This window comes from Silene latifolia, chromosome 11 (genome assembly GCF_048544455.1).
Source record: "Silene latifolia isolate original U9 population chromosome 11, ASM4854445v1, whole genome shotgun sequence".
Lineage (NCBI taxonomy): Eukaryota > Viridiplantae > Streptophyta > Magnoliopsida > Caryophyllales > Caryophyllaceae > Silene > Silene latifolia.
The window spans coordinates 179,728,894-179,734,957 of NC_133536.1; positions in this window are offsets into that span (position 1 = coordinate 179,728,894).

Below are 6,064 nucleotides of genomic sequence, written 5' to 3' on the forward strand. Positions count from 1 at the left end.
AAACGAGCACTAGCAGGCTCTCGAATAAGCTTCCCGTCATCAATATCACTCGATCGAGCAATGTGTTCACTCGATCGAGCACCTTCTTCATCAACTTCAGTCGATCGAGCAACAGTCCCTCTCGATCGACCTTCTTCAGCTCCCAGTTCACTCGATCGAGCAGAGACTCCACTCGATCGACCAGATTCTTCACCATTTCCACTCGATCGAACTGTTTCAGCACCAGACTTCAGTCGATCGAGTAACTGCTTCGTCGTGAGCCCCTTTTTCTTAACAGGACACTGTTCATTATCAGTTACAGCTACTTCCAGGTCTGATTTCTTCATTTCTGGTCCCTCATAAGAAAGACCGCTTCTCAACTCTATCAAATGTACCGTCTCGTTTGGGTTCTTGTCATTTTGAGTCGGTAGATGACCGGGCTTCCTGGAGGATTGATTTTCAGCCAATTGCGCAACTTGAGTTTCAAGTGCCTTGAATGCCGTGTCCTTCTGTTGTAATTGCTTTGCAATGGACTGCATCATGGACTTTAACTCACCTATCTCACTCACCCCACTAGATGACGAAGCACCTTGGTTAGGAGGGTTGAAAGACGGAGGCTTCGATAGCCTTGTTTAGCTTCGGTGTGGCGGAATATAAAATCTGCTGCTGTTCGGAGGAGCGGTGGGGTTAAGTACGTTGTTCTGATTACTCCACCTCAAATTGGGGTGGATATTCGGCTCGTAATGAGTGTTGTTTTGCCTGTAATGTTGGAAAGCAGCACATTGCTCATAAGGACTAGGACAATGATCAGCGACATGTCCATCTACCCCGCACCTCGCATGCACGAAAAGGACCGTCATCATAGCATTAACCTGGTACATCCCCGGCTTGAAAGCTCCCCCGTTCATACTTGTCGAACCTAGCGATAAGGGCTTCTAATGCGGCTCTTTTGAGGATTCAGCAGCTCTCCTTTGGTTTCCCCTTGAATTCCCGTATTCAGCCCTATGAGTGGCTAAATCATCTATGATTTTCCATCCCTTCGTCGGCCCCAAGTTGTCAGAAAATCGACCGTTGGCTGCCGCATCTAGTATAGCCCTCTGATCATCATATAAACCATTGTAAAAATGGTTACACAGGCTCCATTTTTCGAAACCGTGGTGCGGTATGGTTCGCACTAATTTCTTAAAACGAAGCCATGCCTCATGGAAATTCTCGTCGGGCCCTTGTTTGAAACTGGTTATCTGAGCTCTGATGGCTATGGTTCTTGAAGCAGAGAAATACTTCTTATAAAACGTCAATGCTAGCGAATTCCAATCCGTTATCCCGTGAGCAGCTCGGTCCAAATCCCTGTACCACTCCCTTGCAGCATCGCGGAGTGAGAAGATGAACATAGTTTCTTTGATCGATCACCACACACCAAAGTGGGAGGAGGTATGGAGCAAAGATAATCAATGAAGGTCTCCATATCTTGTTGCATCTTCCTTCGCAGCTCCCCCGAACTGGTTTTTCTCGACCATGCTGATGTAAGAAGGCTTCGGTTCGAACTTCCTAGCATCGCCTGGTAATTCGAACCCTTTATAAAGATTGTCAGCTGTGGGCTCGGAGTGACTAGCAATGGTTGCTTCCTCAGCCATTTCAGGAAATTCTGGGAAAGTGATAGACTCAAGTGATGAATTGGAAACTGGAGAAGACGGTGGATTGTCTTCGAAAAGCTCGTTCTCGTAAAAACTGCCGCGAGAACTAGGCTCTTCCTCTGCCTGTTGCTCTTGAAATAGTCTCCTTTTTACGTGCAGAGACCTCTCAATCTCGGGATCAAAAGGTAGTAGTGGACCACCTTGCGACCTGCGCATAAGACGAAACTACAGACAAGATGTGAGAACAGTCTAAGGAACGATGTTCCTTAAACTAAAAGAAGGAATAAAAATAAAACAGCTAGTAATTTAAACAATTGCCTCCCCGGCAACGGCGCCAAAATTTGACACGTCTGTCGCGGACCTGTCAAAAATAAACCTAACGGTCTCAACTAAAAATGTAGTAGAGGCAGTCGAGTATCGAATCCTCAGGGAGGTAATGTAACTACAGCTATCAATTTCTAATCCTATGGTAACAATTGGGTTTGATTAAATTTTGGTTCTAACTACGGAGTTGAAAGAAGAGAAATAAGCAAGAGCAGTAAAGCAGAAAGATGAATTAACTATCAATAAGAGGAAGACATGTCGGGAACTCGGTTCACTACGGTAGTTTAACAACTTAGCAGTAAATGACTCAGACGAACTAATGCGAGACGGATATTAGAAGGTCCCTTCGGTCCACTTCCCACCCTAAAATACCACTAACTTAACTTTCGTCCTCATTAGGGCAGTCTACTGTTTATAGCAGGCCTGTTTAGTCCAATCTTTCGATCCAGGACTAATTGTAGCCAGATTAATGGGTGACATAGAAGCGTGCACTCAAGTAGGTCGAGAATTACAGTTATATTGCTATAGTGACAGAGTCTCTTTAACCAATTCGTCTAATTCATTTACTACGTCGTCATTATTCTACCGCAGATCCCCTAATCCCAACATGAAGGGAGATTAGCTACTCATGTCTATTGATAAACTAACAGCATGTAAATTCCCAACAGAATACATAATGAAATGATAATAAAATTCGCTAATAGAAATTAGGGCAAAAAGGAACAATAACATAAAACAAGAATCAAAACAACAAAAGGAAGGTTAATTATTATTAAGAGAGAAAGAGAATTACAATCCGAGCAATTCCGGCGTAAAGAACGAAATCCGAGCCAAGAAATCCAACGTCGAAAGTAACAGTGTCTAATGTGAAGGAAGGTAAAAAGATAGTAAAAGGAATAAAGATAAAAGAGAGTAAAAAGATAGCTAATAACCTAGTAAAACATAGGTTAAATAGCCAAAAAGCCTAAGTGTTTATGCGGAAAATATTAAAACACGGACTAATTAAAGCCCACAGTGTCGAAATCCTCTCGATCGAGTGGGTTAAACCACTCGATCGACCAACGTCTTAGCAGAAACCCCTCGATCGACCAGCAGGGTTCTCGATCGAGGACTTGGTCAAATGCAACTTACTCGATCGAGGAAGGAGTAACTCGATCGAGCCTTGGGAAGCTTAGGGACCACTCGATCGTCCAATAAACTGCTCGATAGACCACCTGAGTCTTCAATTCAGCTCACGTCTTCACCCAAGTGCTTCGTAATGCGTGCAACGACACTCCCAAGTGCAGCATCTCACTCTGGGACAATCCCGTCTCCTCTAAATGCATGCAAAAAGGACGAAATGGAGCATGGTTCCGCTACTTCCGCGATTATCCCTACAAAAAGGACAAAATACACCAAAGTAGCCAATTCGGGGCAAAATACTATAAAAACAGTATAGAAATGCATGGAAATACGTGCTGAAATAGGCCAAAAAGACCGTACATTAGGCACGTATCAAATCTCCCCAAACCAAACCTTTACTCGCCCTCGAGTAAACTCAAAACTAAACTAATGGAACGGAAATGATAACTCAGAGCTAGCTTAACTTGTCCACTTGAACCACTTTAATGCAACAGAAATCAACAGTTAAAGCTAGGCAGTCAATACGCAAACGAATTATAAGCTGTTCAGAAATAAAGCTGACCTATCGACCTTGCAAGACCAACAAAACCGGACTCTCACGTGCTCACTCTTCTCTCATGAAGCAAAGGGCAAATGTTATATGTAAAAGAGAGAAGAAAAGACAGTCACTCGCCTAACTGCGACCTACATAGCATGCATACAACAAAAATGAAAGACAATTCAAGTACTAATGCACATACTCCAACCAATAATGTCCGTCACAGCCGAGGGTTTGCAAATAATATGGGAATAGTGAGGTTCAGGTGAGAAAAGGCAAAACAAGTTATGGAAATGTGGAGGTAAAAGCGTCAAGCTAGTTCCTAACATGACCATGATAAACCATCCGAATCTCAACTGTCTGAAAGACTAACACAGGTGCCATTCTTAACAGGTAGCATCTTTCGATCTAGCTACGGGTCCCTAAGTATCACTAGTACTGACTCTCGCCCTGAAAAGTGATTCTTAAAAGCCTAAATTTTACCTATCTTTCGATCTCAGTATAATTTAGTCGTTTCAATTGGTAGTCTAATTCCCTCCCCTATCTTTCGATCTAATGGGTCGGTAAATTACTAAGTATTCAACTAGTCGCGTGCACTCAATTTGTCAAATTAAGCAATTTAATCAATTAAAACGGAGCTGATCTTACGTGAAGCGGTTGATCGACCAACGGTCTCTGTCGATCGACCAAGACCCGAATCAGGTCTACGAAATTTACGCCGCCTACACTACAGGTCCCCTACATCTTAGCACGAAGGGCTTAGCTACTCATGATAGAATTTATAACAACAACGAAATTAACAATTAACGAAATTGGATGCATGATTAGATAAACTAAGCAAATAAGATGCATAAACGAAATAAGGCTTTGGGAAACTACTCTATGCAATCCTAATCTATGAATGAATAAAAGCAAACTGAAATTAAGGAATCAGAATTACCGAATGAAAGCAGGAAGAAGAATCCGAAAGCACGAACTTTATTAACGAAAATAAAGCTAATTGTATTGAACGTTTATTAACTAAATTCTAATCTATGAAATCTGATGCTAAAAACTCGATATTGAATCCTAAAAAATCGATCCTTGTTCTGAAACATAGGTTCACGTTATATAGGAGTATAGCGTGACTCTTATTCCTAAAGACCTAATTACAATTGGGCTTTTAACTCTCATCTTTAATTTGCGTCAGAGTCGCTCTGTGGTCAATCGACCACTAGGACCAGTCGATCGACCAAGCTTCGCTGTACAGTAGCTTCTGATCGATTTAGGAATCGTCCTCTGGTCGATCGACTAAGGGCATCAGTCGATCGACTGCTTCAACAGGTACTTTGCTCCAAAAGCCTCGTAAATTTGTCTTTCAGGCCTCGATACGCGCACCAAGTTCGTTTTCCGAGTCTTTACTTCACGCCAGGTCCTATGCCTAGTACGCGGGGACGGATTCGGCTCATTTTCCGCTGCATTCTTCCCATTTCTGCAATATTACACAAAAACACGAAAGTAGACGGAAATAGGGAAAATAGTAGCATAAACTACATAATTGAGCTCTGAAATGCGTGTAAAATAGGGTGTAAAACATCATATTTAGGACACGCATCAAACTTCCCCAAACTAAACCCTTGCTTGTCCCCAAGCAAGAACTAGACTCAATCTTAAAGCCTAATGTAACGCGTTCATTCTCAGAGCTAAATGCAAACTGCAAAGCCTAAACCAGTTTAATGCTAAAAATCAACAATCAATTAGTAATACGAATCATGCAAACGAGTTATGTAGTCGCTAAAAATTGCTAAACTTTAAACTATAGAGACTTATCATATTGGACTCTCACGGGTCGCGCTCAAATCACTCAATAAATACAGGTGAATAAATGTAAAGATAGAAAGAAGTAATATTTGTAAAGACTCTCACCTAACTACGACCTATAAAACATGCCTACAGACTAATATGAAAATAATCTCTACAACCGTACATATGCATTCCAACCATTAAAGACCATTGACACATGCCGAGGGTACAATTTGGATATGTGAGGCTATGGGTAAGAAGGGGCTAAGACGAATTTGGCAAAAACAGAGTTATAAGCCAAGCTAACAACTAAGGGAACCAAATTAATAAATCATTCCAACTTCTTGCTCAAGATTAAACGATAAAGCGGTGCTAATAGTAAGCACAAATCTCACATTCTCCATACAAAATTAATTCCCCAAATGATATTAATCGCAACATGGGAATATAAAATCACCAACTAATGAAGATTCAATCATGTGATTTTTTCTTTTTTTTTCTCTTTTCTTTTTTTTTTTTTCTTTCAACTCTTCCTTTCTCATCTTTCCAATATCATCTCAATAAGAGCATATGCAACCAAAAATGAAGTAAATATCCCAAAAACTAAAACTACTAGCTTGACAAGGGCAGGCTAAATATAGGATGTAGTTAATAGGACAAAAAGGCTATTTCTGGCAGTGTGAGG